The sequence below is a fragment of the Macrobrachium nipponense genome, chromosome 3 (assembly GCF_015104395.2).
Source record: "Macrobrachium nipponense isolate FS-2020 chromosome 3, ASM1510439v2, whole genome shotgun sequence".
Classification (NCBI taxonomy): domain Eukaryota; kingdom Metazoa; phylum Arthropoda; class Malacostraca; order Decapoda; family Palaemonidae; genus Macrobrachium; species Macrobrachium nipponense.
The window spans coordinates 48,488,004-48,506,679 of NC_087202.1; positions in this window are offsets into that span (position 1 = coordinate 48,488,004).

The following is an 18,676-nucleotide window of genomic DNA, read 5'->3' on the forward strand; positions in this document are numbered from 1 at the left end:
GAATCCCCAAATAAACTTATGTTGTTGGGGCTCCAATGAGACTTTCCCATATCACTACCAGACCTAGGTCTTTTGCTAAGTCCAATGTTTGACTCAAGTCCTCCAGACATTGACTTCTGATTGGGATCTTATCAACCAGTCGTCCAGATAAAAAGACACTCTGATCCCTCTTAAATGTAACCATCTCGCCACATTGGACATCATCCTCGTGAACACTTGAGGGGCTGTGCAAAGGCCGAAGCATAGGGCCTTGAACTGAAAGACCCTGTCCTGAATCACAAACCTTAGATACTTCCTGCTTCCTGGATGAATCGGAATATGAAAGTATGCGTCTTGTAAGTCCAGAGTCGCCTATCCAGTCCCCTGGACGTACCGCTGCCAGTACTGAATCGTTCGTCTCCATAGTGAACTTGGTCTTTTCTACGAAAAGATTCAGTTGACTTACGTCCAGAACTGGCCTCCAACCCCCCGAGGACTTTGCAACCAGGAACAGACGGTTGTAAAATCCCGGAGATTCGTGATCCAGCACAGGTTCTATGGCTCCTTTCTCTAGCATGGAAGCTACTTGCTCCCACAGAGCCGCTTTCTTCTCTAAATCGTTGTAATTTGCCCAGAGGGCTCTCGGAGATGTTGCGAGAGGAGGTCTTTTCAAGAAAGGGATCTTGTACCCTTCCCGAGCTACGTTGACAGCCCAGGGATCTGCCTTCATATTCTGCCAAATTCCCAAAACCTTGAAGTCTGGCTCCCACTGTCGTCTGGAGGACTGAGTTCTCATTCTTTAGAGGGGGTCTTGGCTCCTCTTTTCGCAGGTACTCTCTTACCCCTAAAGGCGGGTCGAGCGAATGTTCTTCCTCGAAAGGGCTGTTGTGAAGGCCTAGTATCCTTTGGAGTCTTCTCACCAACTTGGTTGGTAAGAACTTTTTAACTGAAGAAGCAAAGAAGATCTTGAGTGGCTTTCCTGGCGAAAGGGAGAGAGCTATATCCCTAATCACCTCTGAAGGAAACAGCTGTTTCGAAAGAGGAGAGAACAGTAACTCCGATTTCTGAGAGTTTAGAAACTCCTTTTGAAGCGAACGAACACAACAGCGATCTCTTCTTAAGTACTCTGCTGTGAATAACGAAGCCAGTTCATTCGTTCCGTCTATCAGAGCCTTATCCATGCAGGACATAATGCTCTTAGCTGTTTCTAAGTCCTGCGAATCCTCTTCTTCTAGGGAGTTCGCTAGTGCTCCCAAAGACCAATCCAAGAAAAAATTGAAGACTTCGAAAGTCCTAAAAATCCCTTTAAATAGTGGTCAAATTCTGAAGACGTCCACCAGACCTTGGCAGACTGTAACGCCTGTCTGCGTGAGCGTCTACTATACTGGAGAAGTCCCCCTGGGAGGAGGCAGGTACTCCCAGGCCTAGACTTTCTCCAGTAGCGTACCATACTCCTGATTTAGAAGCCAACTTAGCTGGAGGAAAAACAAAAGAGTATTTTCCCGCTTCTTTCTTCTCCTTATCCAGTCATTCACCCGTGTTGAAGGGCCTTCTTCGCCGAAATTGACATCGTCATTTTAAGGAAAGAGGACTTCTTTGGAGTCCTAGTCTTGGAAAACTGTGATAAGGGGGATAACGGAGCTGTCGGTTTAAATTCCCCCTCAAAAATAGCCATAAGACGTGAAGTCAGAACCTTATAATCTGAAGAAGGTTCCGTATTCTTTTCCTCAATTACTTCCAATTCTTCTTCTGCTGAAGAAATGTCTTGTAACTCATCGTCGTATTGACGCTTCGTTGAAGGAATAGCGTCCTGCCGCCTGCGTCCTGCGGCTACCGAGGCGTCGGCGTCCTGCCGCCTCTCGATGTCCTGCCGCCTGCGTCCTGCGTCCATCGTAGACAAGCCTGCTTCCTGCCGCCTGCGATCCGCGTCCTGCGTCCACCAATGGTCCCGCGTCCTGACGTTTGCGTCCTGCTTCTTCCGAAACTATTTCTTCCTGTGTTCTGCGTCCTGCAAAACCCAAGCAATCGCTTGTCCTCCTAGCGCCAGTGCGCCCTGCGTCCTCGGCGAACGCGTCCTTGTCTTCCCTTTTAGAAGACTTAATGGGAAGGAAATCGTCCTTACGCCTCGAAGATGCTTGTTCAGGAGCATCCCAAGACTTCACCAGCACTGCCACTTGGGACTGCATTTCCCGTAAGAAATGCTTCGTACTATCCTCCTGAATGGTAGACGACGAGGATGAGGATTACGAGCGGGACTGCGACCTAACGGAGAGCGAACTTGTACTCTACCCGACGGAGAAATACGAGGGGAGGATACATAAGAAGATGGAGGCGATTCTCCCATGGAAATACCATGCCGAGACGGACGTATATCGCCAGTGCGTCCTGCGTCCTCTCTAGTACGAAAAATCCTTTTCCTCTTAATCGGCACTGCGTCCCCGTCTTCCGAGGATGACAACACCTCAGGAACTACTCCAAGCCTCACTATTTTGCGCCTGTCTCTCGAGAGCAGTTGATGTCCTGAACGTACTCTTGAAGTGGGCGAGACACCACTGCATACCGACGTTCTCGCTCGGAAGTCGAACCTTCCGAGGACGCACACTTCCCAGTTACGCTTTTCTGCGGCGAACTGCAACAGCCTGGGAACTTGCCAAACAGGACTGTTCGAAGGGACGCCTGACCGTGACAAAAACCTCTCTCGCCTCCCTTCGACTGTTGACATGCCTTCTCCCTTGGGTCTGGGAGCTTGACAGAGGTCTAGGTCTAGGAGCACGAGAGAGACGATCAGACGCCCCCTCCACTACACTTTCACTGACATCGAAAGCACTAACTCTATCTGTAAGTCGCTGTATCTGGTCGCCATGGACGCAAGGGCAGCGAACACTTTCACAATATTTGTATCGTTCGCCTCCTCCGATACAGCAGCGGGCGCAGGAGATACCTGGGGAGAACGGAACGACTACCAATTCTACATTAGGAAGGAGCTGGAGAGGAAATACATTCACTCCTTTTACTCGAAGAATTTGACTTCTCACTACGAGAAACAGATCTCCTTACACGACTTTCTCAAGCCTCTCAACATATTTCATAAAGACCTTCCATTCCTTCTCTGATAAATTCTCACATTCAATGCATCTATCTCCCAAGTACACACATTCTCCCTACACTTCTTACAAACGGTATGAGGGTCGACCGAAGCTTTCGGCAATCAACTTACCTTACACCCCCTCTTTTACACACACTCTAAACATACTTCCAGTATCAGACATCTTTAAAGAACAATCCAAAGCGAATGCCAAGCTAATGTTTCCGAGTACAATACCAAAATCCAAGATCAGTCAGCAACGAGAATGAAAATTCTAGCAGGGAACCACCAACAATGTTGCCGGTTCGGCTGGCAGAGAAAATCTGCCCAATTGGGGAACGGTTCCTAGCGCTAGCGCCACGGTAACGGGGTGGTGGTTGCCTGAACTACTAATAGGTTACTAGCGTTTGCCGCGAGTTTTTGTCAAATTTCTGCCAGGTGGAACAGAGAATATAGCTATATATATACCTGCCAGGTAAGTGTCATACATTAAATTGGTCTTTTCTATGAACAAGTTTAGATGACTTACGTCCAATACTGGCCTCCAACCTCCTGAAGACTTCGGTACCAGGAAAAGCCAGTTGTAAAATCCTGGAGAAGCGTGATCCAAAACAGGTTCTATGGCTCCTTTCTCTAACATGCTGACAACTTGATGCCATAGAGCCTCTCTCTTCTCTAAATCGTTGTAATGAGCCCCTAGGGCTCTCGGGGATGTAGCGAGAGGTGGTTTCTTCAGGAAGGGGATCTTGTAACCTTCCTTCGCTACACTTACGGACCAAGGATCCGCTCCCCTGCTTTGCCAGACTTCCCAAAAGTCTAAAAGTCTGGCCCCAACACACGTCTGGAGGACTTCCAACTCATTGCTTGGTTGAGGTTTTCGAACCTCTCTTGGCAGGAACTCTTTTACCTCTAAAGGCGGGTCGGGAAAAGGTCTTACCCCGAAAGGGCTGTTGGGTTGTTCTTGATTCCTTCAGTGTCTTCTTTACCACCTTGGTCGGCAAATACTTCCTCACTGAAGAAGTCAGAAGGTCCTGGGTAGCCTTCTGAGTAAGGGAAAGCGCGATATCCTTAATAATTTCCGATGGGAAAAGTTGTCCTGAAAGTGGGGAGAACATCAACTCCAACTTTTGCGCGTTCAAGACTCCCTTAGCAGCGAACGAGCACAACAGAGACCTTTTCTTCAGCACACCTGCCGTAAAAAGTGAAGAAAGCTCATTAGCTCCATCTCTCAAGGCTTTGTCCATACAGGACATAATACTTCTGGGCAAATCTAAATCCGAAGGTTCCTCCATCTCCAGAGTGCGAGCCAAAGCCCCCAACGACCAATCGAGGAAATTAAAGACTTCAAAAGTTCGATAAATGCCCTTCAGCAAATGATCGAACTCTGATGAAGTCCACCACATTGGCTCGCTGGTAAGGCATGCCTACGAGAGCTATCCACAATATTAGAAAAGTCCCCCTGGGAGGAGGCAGGAACTCCCAGGCCAAGACTTTCCCCCGTAGCGTACCACACACCAGACTTCGAAGCCAACTTGGCTGGAGGGAAAGCGAATGAAGTCTTCCCCACTTCTCTCTTCTCCTTTAACCATTCATTGATGCGTTGAAGGGCTTTCTTAGCTGTGATCGACATCATCATTTTCAAGAAAGAAGACTTCTTTGGAGCTTTAGTCCTCGAGAACTGAGAAAGAGGAGATAACGGAGCTGTCGGTTGAAAGTCTCCTTCAAACAACGAAAGGAGGCACTCAGTTAGCCTCTATAATCTGAGGAAGGAGCAATTCTACATTCTTGTCCTCTTCCGAAAAATCAGCTAAGTCTTCCTCCGCTGAAGAAATATCCTGGAATTCAAGATCTTGATGAAACTCAGTCGAGGGATCCTTTTCCAAAGCTTGCCTGGAGAGCGAATGTGATACTGCGTCCTTACAAAAACCTTCCCCATCTTGTCGGGATGAAGACGGTTCAGCGTGCTGCCGCCTGCGTCCTGCGTCCACTGCAAGAGCTGCGTCCACCATGCGTCCATCACTCTTCCTCTTGCGTCCTGCGTCCTGCGTCCTGCGGTGTCGGAGAAACGTCCCTCCTATAGGACACACTGCGTCCTGGATTACGAGAGAATGCCGCCTGAGAAAGAGGAGGCAACGGCTTATCCTGCGTCCTCTTGGAGGACTTAACTGGAAGAGAAGCGTCCTTACGACTAGAAGACGGTTGTTCGGTCCTTTCCCAGGACTTAACAAGGACGGCTAATTTCTCCTGCATATCTCGCAAAACTTCCTTAGTCTCCGCTTCCTGACGAGACTCATGAGAAGGAGGAGAACGAGGACGCACTGGGCTGATACGAAGAGGAGAGCGATCCTGACGTCTACGAAGTGGAGGTTCTCTACTAGGAGAAAAACCGACCATCGCACGGTTAGCAACTTCTAAAGGACGAGAAATCCTCTTCCTTTTGATAGGGATTGCGTCCTCATCTTCCGACGAAAAAATCTCAGGGCTACTCCACCCCTCTTGCGCGTAGACCCTTTCATCCTGGGACGAGGTCTGCATATTTACGAGTCTCTTGAAAGGACGCGATTCTTCCAAAAAGCGTCTATTCCTTCTGAAGCAGAAAACTATCAGAAGAAAAAAAGCACTTCCAGTAACGCCTTTTCCTCTGGGCGTACTGCTGCAGCCTGGGACGTAACAACAGGGACCTTGCCTGAAGGGATGACTGATCGTGCTAAAAAACCACCCCTCTCGCCTCCCTTCGACTGTCGACATGCCTTCTCCCTTGGGTCTGGGAGCTTGACAGAGGTCTAGGTCTAGGAGCACGAGAGGGACGATCAGGCGCCCCCTCCACAACACTGTCACCAACATTAAACACTTCCACTTTATCCGTTAAACGCTTGATCTGATCACCCATAGAAGCAAGGGCAGCGAAAACTTTCACAATCTGCGGATCAGTAGTGTCCTCAGATACAGCGACGGGCGCAGGAGAAACCTGAGGGGAAGGTGCTACTAAATCTACATGTGAATGAGCTGGAGAAGACACAGACATAGATTCATTCAAAGGTTTACCCGAAGAACCAGATCTCTCACTTCTAGACACTGATCTTCTCACCCGATCTTTTTCCAATCTTTCCACATACTTAACAAGAGCCTTCCACTCTTTCTCATTCAGACTCTCACCTTCATTGCACCTGTTCTCCCACGTACACACAAACTCTCGACACTTCTTACATACAGTATGGGGATCTCCCGATAATTTCAGCAGTCTCACTTTACACCCTTCTTTCACAAAAACTCTAAACATGCTACCTGAATCAGACATACTAACAAAATATCAATTGCGATTGCCAAGCTAACTTTCCAAATACGATACCAATATCCAAACATCGAAAAGTCAGTCAACGAGCAGGAAATTCTATCAGAGAACCTTCAACGATGTTGCCGGTTCGGCTGGCAGAGAAAATCTGACGAAAACGGGAATGGTTCCGAGCACCAGCGCCACGGGAACGGGGTGGCGATCACCTGAACTACCAGTGTACTAGCAGTTGCCGCGAGTTTTGAAATTCTGCCAGTGCGACAAGAGGATAAGCTATATATATACCTGCCAGGTAAGTGTCATGCATAAAACCTACCCTTTTATAAAGTGCTTGCAATTCGCTAATTCTTTTGGCTCTAGCCAACGCCATTAAAAATATAGTCTTCCTTGTCAAATCCCTTAAAGAAGAGGAGTCCAAGGGTTTGCTCAAAAGGAGGGCCTGAAAGCCATCTAAGTACAATGTCTAAATTCCAAGCAAATGTAGATTCCTTTTGTTTTGTCATATCCAAAGACGATCTAATCCAAAATACCTTGGTTCGTAGGAAAGTCTACACTTCTATGTTTAAAAACTGATGACAACATCATACTGTATTCTTTTATGGTTGAGGTAGCTAATCACTATGCAGACCTCAGAAAAAGTGAAAAATCTGCTATATTAGCTATAGTGGTTTAAAGGGTGAGATATCATGTTTCAACACCAGGTTCTGAATACCGAGCACTTTGGGTAGAGATTTGCTGAAGATTGGGATCTTCTCTTGAAAAACCTTTTGCTTTGATGAAATCAAAGGAAATGTGACTGTTTGAGAAGCCTTGTTTTCTGAGGTAACAGTCTTGGGTAATCTACAAGGAGGCCAAGGAGATCCAGACACCATCCCTTCTGCGACCAAAAGGGAGCAACAAGGGGGAGCTTGTCGGGAGAGAGAAACAAGAACAAAGGGTAGGCCACCAAGGGAGTTGCTGGAGGCATATAACCCTCAGACAATGCCTTGGTACACTTCCTCCAGTAACATTTTCTCCCTGCAAACTTCACCCACTGCACAGAGGACCAGAATGACACTCATCACATTTCAATTCAGGGTTGCAACTGTGTCCCATGCATGAAGTACAGAGAGCATGAGGGTTAACATCCACAGATGATCTGTAGTTATTACACCCTTTCTTGCCAATCCTGGGACGTACATGCTGGGGGGGCCAGTTTATGGGCAAGCTTAACTGATTTGTGGGTTTGCATTGCAAAATATTGCAATTATAGCAAACACACAGATATATCCAAATAACAAAAAAAGAAAGATCCCACTGGGAAAAGCTCAGCTAGCAACAGTCAGGCAGAGAGCGAAGTGAACATGCATCCTCACTAAGCGACAACAAACAGCAAAGTGGATTGCATATATTCAGGTGGGTGGGACTCCCACCACCCAAACAGTAGTTAAACTACCCAACTACCTTATTCAAAAGTCTACTGGCTGTTTTCCAGTTTCCCCAAAAGTAATTCCTAATGTAAAGGACTGAGGGTTTGTATATCTCATAGGAACAAATTTCAATTACTATAGCTTTTAGTGTGACTGCCAAATTTGTTCAATTTCATAAAAATGCTTGGTGAATTCATTACTATCCACAATTTCTAACAATGAGGGAGAACCCCTGTGTGAAAAACCATAGACTTAGGGGTGGGGAGGGGAGCATGCGCTAATTTGGTAGAACCTGGCATTGTAAGGAAGGAAAGGTTGGGTTAATAAACAAATCATATGTTGCTGTTCTTCATTTGTTTTGTGTCCCCTCTACCACAAAATATGATATTGTAAAGATACAATAAAGTTTTGTACATACTTACCTTGGCAGATATATACTTAGCTATAGACTCGGTCGTCCCGACAGAATTTCAAAACTTGCGGCACAGGCGACAGGTAGGTCAGGTGATCCACCGTTCCCGCTGCTGGGTGGCGGGGTCTGGAACCATTCCCGTTTTCTAAGCCATAATTTCTCTTCCACCTGTCTCCTGAGGGGAGATGGGTGGGCCATTAATCGTATATATCTGCAGGTAAGTATGTACAAAACTTTATTGTATCTTAACAATATCATTTTTGTACATGAAAAACTTACCCAGCAGATATATACTTAGCTGATTCGGCACCTTGGTGGCGGGCAAGAGACAGCTAACAACAAAATAATACTTAAACTAAATACATTAAAAAAAACAGGAAAAAACAACATATGTTCTTGGATAAAATAATCCATGGTTCCTACCTGATTGGGCTGAAGACTTCATGACTACTGTCGATGAGTCTGCCTGCCTCAAGAGTTTCAGCGAGGAATGAACCTATGGCTGAATAACTCTTTGGATCGTGTCAATGGGGGCTAGCCCGCTTACGCGACAGAGCCTATTCTGGATCGTACCAAATGGGGGCTGACCCACTTACATGGTAGAGCCTTGACCTTTTGTCATAACAATGGAGACTCGCCCTCTTACATGACAGAGTTAAGGTACTAAAAATAATCACAAGGAGCACTGAAGCCAATCCCGATCACCTGACCATGTTAGTACTGTTATAATCTATGAATTGCAAGAGGGTTCCCTATTCCCTCTGACAATTAACCAATAAAAACAACCACCAATAAAAGATAATTTAAACACTAAAGAAAATTACGAAGGATTAGCCTCAGCCCCTTATTCTCCCAGCACTGAATTTGCCGAAACATACGCTCCCAGAGCAAAGCACTTTTCCTACGAAATTTTTACGTCTCTTAGTAATTCGAGGCAAACACAGAATTACATCTCCAAAACGTAGACTCTATAAGTGGCTGCAGAGACCATGTTTTGTGAAATGCCATTGACGTAGCTATGGCTCTCACTTCATGCGCTCTTACTCTGAGAACCTTGAGGTGCTCTCATCGCACTTAAGGTGAGCTTCCCTTATTACATCCTTTATGAAGAATGTAAGGGCATTCTTAGAAATCGATCTTTTCGGATCTCTTACAGAGCACCAAAGACTTTCTTCTGTACCTCCCAGCAACTTTTTCTTCTCCAGGTAGAACTTGAGTGCCCTGACTGGACACAAAGTCCTCTCTAGTTCTCTTCCTGTTAATGAAGATAGTCCTCTTATCTCAAAGCTTCTTGGCCAAGGCTTTGAGGGATTTTCATTCTTTGCTAGAAAAAATGGTTTAAAGGAGCAAATCGCTGAATCCTTCTTAAAACCCACTTTACCTTCCAAAGCTTGCAACTCGCTAATTCTCTTAGCTGTTGCTAACGCAAAGAGGAATAAGGACTTTCTAGTTAAGTCTCTAAAAGAAGCTGCGTGAGACGGTACGAATTTTTCCGACATTAGGAACTTGAGGACCACATCCAAGTTCCAGCTAGGTTTCTTGATTATATGGTCTTTCGTGGTTTCGAAAGACCTTATAAGGTCATGGAGATCTTTATTATTGGTCAGATCTATTCCTCTATGTCGAAAGACTGAGGCCAGCATACTTCTGTAACCTTTCACTGTTGATACTGCCAGGTTACAGTTCGTTCTCAAATATAGAAGAAAATCTGCGATTTCAGTTACAGAGGTACTGGAAGAGGATATTTTCTTCCCCTTACACCATCTTCTAAACAACTCCCACTTCGACTGATATACTTTAGAGGTGGAGACTCTTCTGGCTCTTGCAATAGCCTTCGCCACTTCTCGTGAAAAGCCCCTTGCTCTGACAAGTCCTTCGACAGTCTGAAGGCGGTCAGACTTAGAGCGGGGAGGTTTTTGTGAAACCTGTCGAAGTGTTGTTTGAGAAGATCGTTCCTCAGTGGAAGCGGATCTTGGAAAATCTACTAACCACTCCAGCACCTCTGTGAACCAATCGAGAGCTGGCCAGAAGGGAGCGATGAGGGTCATTCTTGTTCCTTCCGAGCAAGCGAACTTCCTCAATACTTCCCCTACTATCTTGAAAGGAGGGAAGGCGTATGTGTCCAAGCCCGTCCAATCTAGCAGAAAGCTGTCTACTGCTACTGCTTGTGGATCCGAGATCGGGGAGCAATAGTTCTCTAATCTGTGAATTCCTGTTGGTCGCGAACAGGTCTATATTGGGCCTTCCCCACAGATGCCATAGTTGCTGGCAAATCTGAGGATTGAGAGTCCATTCCGTGGGTAGGACTTGTTCTTTTCTGCTCAACAGATCTGCCCGGACAGTCTCTCTCCCTGCACAAACCTTGTGAGAAGAGAGATCTTCCTTTCCTGAGCCAAATCAGCAGCTCCTTTGCTGATTCGTACAGGGAAAAGGAATGCGTGCCCCTTGTTTCTTTATATAAGCGAGGCTGTTGTGTTGTCCGAGTGAATTTGAATCCCCAGACCTGAGACCTGTTCCTCGAAATGAAATAAAGCTAGATGAATGGCTGTTAGTTCTTTTTTGTTTATGTGCCAGGACACTTGTTCTCCTTCCCAAGTGCCTGACACTTCTTCTGAACCTAGGGTCGCACCCCACCCCCAAATCTGAGGCGTCTGCAAATAACGCTAGGCGAGGTTCTGTAAGTGAAGGGAGATTCCCTTGCTTAGTTTCTGCGGATCTAACCACCAGCGGATATTCTCCTTGATCCCTTTCGAGATTGGAAAAGGTTTCTCCCAGATTGTTGGACTTCCAATCCCATCTCTCCTTCAGATAAAATTGAAGGGGTCGTAGGTGTAGTCTTCCTAAGGAAACGAACTGTTCCATCGAGGAGAGGGTCCCCAGGAAGCTCATCCATTCCCTCGCGGAACAATGTTCTTTCTTAAGAAGACTGCCACCTTTTCTAAGCAGCGTTCTCTCTTTTCTTTTGTCCGACAAGGATACGCTAGAAAATCCCGAGAATCCATCTGAATCCCCAGATAGACAATACTTTGCTGGGGAGTCAGCATGGATTTCTCGCGATTGACTAAAAGTCCTAGGGACTTTGTCAAATTTAGAGTAAATAAAAGGTCCTCCAGACATTTTTTCTCCGATTAGGCTCTTATTAGCCAATCGTCCAGATATAAAGAGATCCTGATCCCTTCCAGATGAGCCAATAAGCTACATTCTTCATGATGTCCGTGAAGACTTGAGGGGCAGTCGAAAGTCCGAAACACATCGCTCGGAACTGGAATACTTTCCCTTGGAACATGAATCTCAGATATTTCCTTGCTGCCGGATGAATTGGCACATGGAAATACGCATCCTGAAGGTCCAGGGACACCATCCAGTCCCCTGGACGAAGAGCAGACAGAACAGAGGAAGACGTCTCCATCGAAAATTTCTTCTTCAGACAAGAAATTCAGGGCACTGACGTCTAGAGAACCGGTCTCCATCCCCCCGATGCTTTCGGTACCAGGAATAGCCGATTGTAAAATCCTGGAGACTGGAGATCTTGAACCAGTTCTACCGCTTCCTTGGAAATCATCTGTTCCACTGCTTGCAAAATAGCAAGCTTTCAGACCGGATCCGAGTATCTTGCAGTCAAACTCCCTTGGAGTTGTCGTCAAGGGAGGATTTGCCCTGAAGGGGATCAAGTATCCTTTTTTCAGGATCGAGAGGGACCAAGAGTCCGCTCCCTTCTGCGCCCAGACTTTGCAAAGTGGAGTAGTCTGGCGCCTACTTTTGTCTGGGGAGGACTCCCTACTCATCTAGACTTCCCGAAGGACCTTCTAGATGGTCTACTCCTTCTATCTGGGTCTTGCGACCCTCTAAGAGGGGTCCTAGAAGAGGAGGCACCTCGAAAGGGCTTGTACAAAAGAGGGTCTCTCTTTTTTTCTCGATAGGCACGGCCGGCCGAAAACTTCTTGGCTGAGTGAGTGAGGAGATCCTGAGTTGCCTTCTCCGTAAGAGATTTAGCAACCTCTTTAACAGTCTCCTGTGGAAACAGATGAGGGGACAAAGGTGCAAAAAGAAGAGATGTTCTTTGTAAAGGGTGATACGGCTCTTGCTAGAAAAGAGCTAAAGACCGATCTCTTCTTTAAAACTCCTGTTCCGAAAAGAGAGGCAACTTCTACGGAACCGTCCATAACCGCTCTGTCCAAGCAAGCCAGGACGCTTGAAAGTTCCTCCATGGAGACAAAAGTCAGTGTCCTGAGCTCTCTTTAGCTAACGCTCCCAAAACCCAGTCCATGAAGTTGAAAACTTCCAGGCGTCTTAAAGAGGCCCTGGCCCTTAGAAGGTGGTCCAGCTAACACATGCCCCCATGTTGCTTAGCAGAAAGCAAAGACTTCCTCCTGGAAGAGTCCACTAAAGAAGCAAAATCCGCGTCTGCGGATGAAGGGAGGCCTAAACCCCATATGGTTCCTTGGTCTCAGTAACCAACCTTCCTGGTTTACCTGTTAACTTGGAAGGAGGGCAGAAAAAGCTGTTTTGCCCGCCTCTTCCCTTCTAGAAGTCAACACTCTGCAAAAAGGTCTTTAAGGCCTTTTTCATACAAAGAGCAGGGCGCATCTTGACGAAGGAAGACGACTTGTGAGCTTTTGTGCTCGACATCAAAGATCCTGGTGAAGGAGGGTCAGCAGGATGAAGGGAGTCTCCGAACTCCTTGAGCAGCAAAAGAGAGAGCCTCTTGTAGTCAGAAACTGCTACATCTACGGGCTCCTCCTCTTCCGATACTTGTTCCAACGGATCCACTGAAGGAGACCGTTTGGGAGTGATCGGGCTCTTCCCGGGAGAAGAACTCCTTTCCCGAGAAGGGGAGCGCTGAACGTTCGAACTTCTATACGAAGAATGAGGCTCCTGTCGGTCCGAAACACTCTTGCGCCTACTAGACTCTTGTTGTCTAGGCCCTTGCGGTTCGCCAGACTCGCGGCGCTTGATAGGCTCCTGACGCCCTGATTCAGGGCGCTTGAATGGATCCCTGCGCCCTGATTCCTGACGCTTAACAGGCTCCTGGCGCCCAAACTCCTGACTCCTAACGTACTCCTGGCGCCCTGACTCATCTGGCGTCCTGATTCATGGCGTCCTGATTCATGGCGTCCTGATTCCTGCCTTCTAGCAGACTCCTGACGTCCTGAATCCTGTGGTTTGAGAGGCTCTTGACGCCCTTTCTTGCGTCTCGCTGCCTCTTTGCGCCTACCTGGCTCCTGGTCCTGTAGACCCAGAGGATCCTGATACCTAAATCGGTTTAGTTTATCTTCAGGTTCCTTGAACCTAAACCGATCGAGACTTCTGCTCGATTCACGGCGTCTCAAAGGAGAGAGGCTACGTTCTTCCTGTCTACCAGGATTCAAAGCCTTACCCGTCATAGGGCGCTTTGGAGAAGAAAGCCTATAGGGCGAAAGGACTCTCCTCTCCGGAGAACAACTCCTGTCGGACGAATCTCTCGACGAAGGCGATAAACGCCCTGGAGATTGTGAGGGTTCTCTCCTATACGAAGAGGGGCGCTTAGCGGAACTCTTAACAGGGAGCGAAACATCTTTCCTCCTTGTCGAGTCCTTAGCGAAGGAGCCTACTAAAGAAGCTAACTGCTCTTGCAGATTTATCAGAAACTTCTTTCGTAGGATCCTGAAGAGAGGGCTCCTCTTGTCTCGTCTCCTTAGGCAACGAGGGCCAATTCTCGGAAAAGGAAAACGCTCTGGGCTGGAATCAGCCGCGTCTCCTTTAGGCGCCTTCCAGGCTCTCTTCAAAGGGCGCGAAAGAGAGGCCGAACTCCATCCTCGTTAGGAGAGGAAGAGTCTGAGGCCGAAAAACACTCCCTTAGGACGCCTTTCTGCGGCAATCCGAGGCAGCCTGGGACTTTACAACAGGATCTGCCGAAGGGACGCCTGACCGTTGGGGATGTTCTGCATCCTCCCTGCGGCTTTCGACATTCCTCCTCCCCTGGTCCTGGGAGTTTGGAAGCGGTCTAGGCCTAGGAGCAATGAGGAACCGGTCAGACGCCCCCTCCACTGCACTGGGGACACTGCACAAGTCACTATCACCACTCTTACCTTCATTTAGAGCTCGTAACTGAGCTTGAAGTTTCTTGATGGAAGCTTTTACATTTTCCCTCTCTGAAGAAGAATCTTTGGATTCAGAAACAGGGAGAACAAAGAATCAGGCTAGGGAAAATCGTTAGTAGGGGAGTTAACAACTTCTTGTTCTAGAGAACAAGATCTACTAGATGACCTAGCTGAAGCCTTCCTTACTCCATCTCTCTCAAGCTTCCTAACATATGAAGAAAAACTCCTTCCATTTCCAAGCTCTGTTAGGTTCTTGCACTCAATACAGGTGTTATTAAAAGAACACTCATTCTCTCTGCATTTAGCACCAACACTATGAGGATCTACTGCCGATTTCGGCAAGCCTAACCTTGCAACCTTCCCTACTACAAACTCTAAACATAGGTGAAGCCTTAGCGTCAGACATCGTGAAAGAGTAGTTAAAACCACCAAAGTCGAAAAAACAGTCCACAATAAGCGTATGCCAAGCCAGAGAAAAAACAGAATACGTCACCAAAAAACCAATCCAAATTCTCAGCAAATGAGTTGAAATCCAAGATGGAAAGAACGAACAATAGGTGTTGTCCGTTCAACCGACAGAGAAATTATGGTCTTAGAACGGGAATGGTTCCAGACCCCGCCACCCAGCGGCGGGAACGGTGGATCACACCTGACCTACCTGTCGCGTGTGCCGCGAGTTTTGAAATTCTGTCGGGACGACCGAGTCTATAGCTAAGATTATATCTGCTGGGTAAGTTTTCATGTACAAAATCTACCAGTTTCCCATTGGGTGCAGTGACCATTATGCTATTAAAAGATACTGTAGGCTAAAAGGGGGACTACAATGGATAAACTATGCATTTATGATATAAATGAATATTAGTCAAAATCAATTTGAAAACTAGAAGAAAAATCATGTTTCAGAACTAAAATAACATCAATCCACACCATAAGCTATCTTAACCAAGGGTCACAAATTACACAGTCCAATGTACATAAAAATGCATATGAGTTGCACTTGTTATTTGCACAGGTCATTACCAACTTAAAACCAGATCAAAGACATGTTTCAACAGAAATGCATAGTTCCTCGTTGGACAAGTGTATTTCGCACTCGGCTACCAATCCGGTGATCCAAAGTTCAATTCTCGGCTTGGCCAACACAGAACCAGAGGAATTTATTTCTGGTGATAGAAATTAATTTCTTGATATAATGTGGTTCGGATCCCACAATAAGCTGCAGTTCCTGTTGCTAGGTAACCAATTGGTTTCTAGCCACAAAAAAATATCTAATCCTTCAGCCCAGCCCTAGGAGAGCTCTAGATCAGCGCAGGAGTGGTCTGGTATAAAACTAAGATAACTTAACTTAACTTAACAGTAATGCACCCTAACCTAACCTTCCCTTAATCTAATCTATTCTATGGCACTATACCCTGGCCTGGCTGGGGAGGGGGATTGGAGTAGTGGTACCAACATTATTTGCCAACATAGTAACTTAACAGAAAAAGAGTTAAATTACTAGAGAAAATGCAATACAAGATCCTGCAAGGAATGTATGAACAACCTAAGGGCATGCTATATTGGGAAATTATAGCAGAGTCCAGCATACAGCCAGTAGCCTACAGAATTGAATATAAGAAAATAATGCTTTTCCACAACATCATAAATTTGGAGGAGAAAAAATTAATAAAAGAAATAGTAGAAGATCAATTAAGAGCCCCTATGGACAATGTTGGACAAAAAGCTTACTGAACACATGTATCAAATATAATATAGAAACTAATGGAATGAGCAAATATGCCAAAAAGCATTGAAAAGGGAAATAAAGATAAGAATTTATCAAGATGTCCAAGAGACTTTGAAAGAAAAGAGAAAGAAAGAAATGAAGAAGCTGAGGTTCATAAATAACTTCAGGGAAAACAAGTACATAATGGGAACTGGGAAAACTGGAAACAAAGGATGTGTGTCTATTATAATGAAAGCTAGACAGAATATGTAGAACCTTAAAGGCTAACTTTCGGAATAAATTTAAGGACAAGGTCTGTGCTATATGCAGAGTAGTGGAGGACACCACCAAACATTTATTCATGTGTAAATAAAAAAAAAAAACAGATCATGGAATAAATAAGGAACGCCCTCAAAATAAATAATGTTCTTAACCTGGGAAGCGATGGATGTCAAAGCTGAGTAGCGTGGCTCTGCCTTCGTTATAAAGGAAAAAAAAATGAATGGGGGTTGGGTTAAAAGTAAAGTAGAATTTTGTGTTATATCTAATTTAGAAACATCTTTAATTTTTTGGGATTACTACAATTGCGAAAAAAAGATAATGGACATGAATTAAAATAAACATTTTGAAGTAGCATAAAGTAAAGTTAAACTACTACTGAGTAAAGTAAACAAGGGAATAAAGCTTTGCAACTCACATAAATACTAGTGTAGTGCACCCGCAACTGTGTTTTTTGGAGTGAGAACTTAGGAACCAGGAACCAGGGTGATTCCTTCACTTAATTCCAAAACCTCAACATGACACTGTGCATGGCAGTAGTGCACAAACTATTTTGCAGCATTATCATTTCTTAACCTAGCTTAGATAAATACTAATGTGGTAAAGCTGCAGACTACTACCTATACGTACTCTGTTTTTTTCCATCTGTCCATCCGCTTGTGGTGTTTGCGCATGGTAACACTGCGTCCCAGGCTTTAAATATATCCTATTTTATACCTAAAACTTACACATAGCATAACTATTTAAAGCCCCGGAGGGACGCAGTGTTACCATACGCAAACACCACAGACGATGGGACAGATGGAAAAAACTCAGTATAAGTACCACACCCTGGTTTGTGCCAGTTGCTGACCTAAGTACGATACTAGCCTAGCTGTCTTTTTCATGGTTGTTTTGCTTTTTATACATTTTTTTAGATGTTACTTAGTCTGGAACTCACACTTGGCTAAATACAGTGCCCATTTTTCAATTATACCCCTACCTAACCTATAAGTAGAAGGCTAGTTAATGAAATAGACGGGTGCGATAGTAGTCGGCAATTTTAGCAGTAATGCTAAGAGTACTGCTATTTGTTAGATCGTATCCTAGCCTAACCAAAAGGACGTGTTTTATCAGACTGGTAGCCACAAGTCTAGATGTGTTTTGTTTTTTGTTTGTTTGTATGGTGTTTTTACATTGCATGGGACCAGTGGTTATTCAGCAACAGGACCAACGGTTTTCGGTAACTTCCGAGCGACGTCGAGAGTGAACTTCTATCACCAGATATATCTACCTAGTACACACCTCTAACTCCTGAATGGAATGCCCGAGAATTGCTGTCTCCAGTTAGATAAGGCTATCCCCTTTGTTTGACACCCCCACAACACACGGTAATTCTAGGCAATAATTTTGCACGGACTGCAAGGAAGGAAAAGTCCTGTGGATACAAAAGCCTGTTGGGAATGGAGCATCCAAATGTATATTTTGCCATGTTTAGTACTAGCCCCTGGGGGTTAATTACAGTCGATCCCCCAAAGTAACAGAAAATTCTTAATACCTACGTAAGCAACCCAAATGCTACAGGAAACTGTAATTTTCAAGGCAATACCCAACGCGGAGTTAGGTATTACCTAGCCTAGATCTAGCTAGGTACCCAACACATTCCCCTTAAACAACCCAAGCATTAGGTAGGCCTTTTTCAAGGTACTAGGCTAGGTACCTGAGTAGGTACCTAGTAGGTAGTTACCTACTAGTACTAGGTAGTACCCTAGGTAGCTAGGTATACCTACTAGAGGGAAACACCAGCGACTACCAACCCTTATTACGGTGGACAGGTCTTAGTAGTATTCACTCGATATTTAAATGGTGAAACAAGAATACAATTACAACTCCAAGCATACCATTCTAAAGATTGAAGTTTCATCAACATAATGTGATGCCCATCTCCGATGTCAGGACGCGTTATAATGTACTTTTTGGGGGGTTGGGGTTATACACGATCGTACATGGTCCACCCCTGTACCATGCGGTTTTTTACCCTAGCTAGCTAGGTAGCTACCTAACCTACCTAGTAAAGAGGTAAAGTTGCCTACGCCCTAACTGCCGATATCGTTTAAATATTGAACATAGCCTACTAGCTACATTAAGCCTGAGTAGTAAAGCCTCCTAAAGCGTTGTCAAAACAAGCTTGAGGGCCGTCCTACCTATCTATTGTACCTAGCCTATAGTACTAGGTTATAGGTAGCTAGGCTAAGCCTAGGTAGTTAAAAGAAGGCAAATATAAGCCTAATCTACAAATACAAAGCACCAACGACAGTCAAGATAAACAGAATCACGGTCATTGAAAGGAATGCTTTGCTTAATTACTTACAAGCTTCATTTTGCCGGTAGATAATCTTTCAGACTTTTTTTTTTTTTTCTTTTACTTTTAGATTATTTACATCAATTCTGTTTCA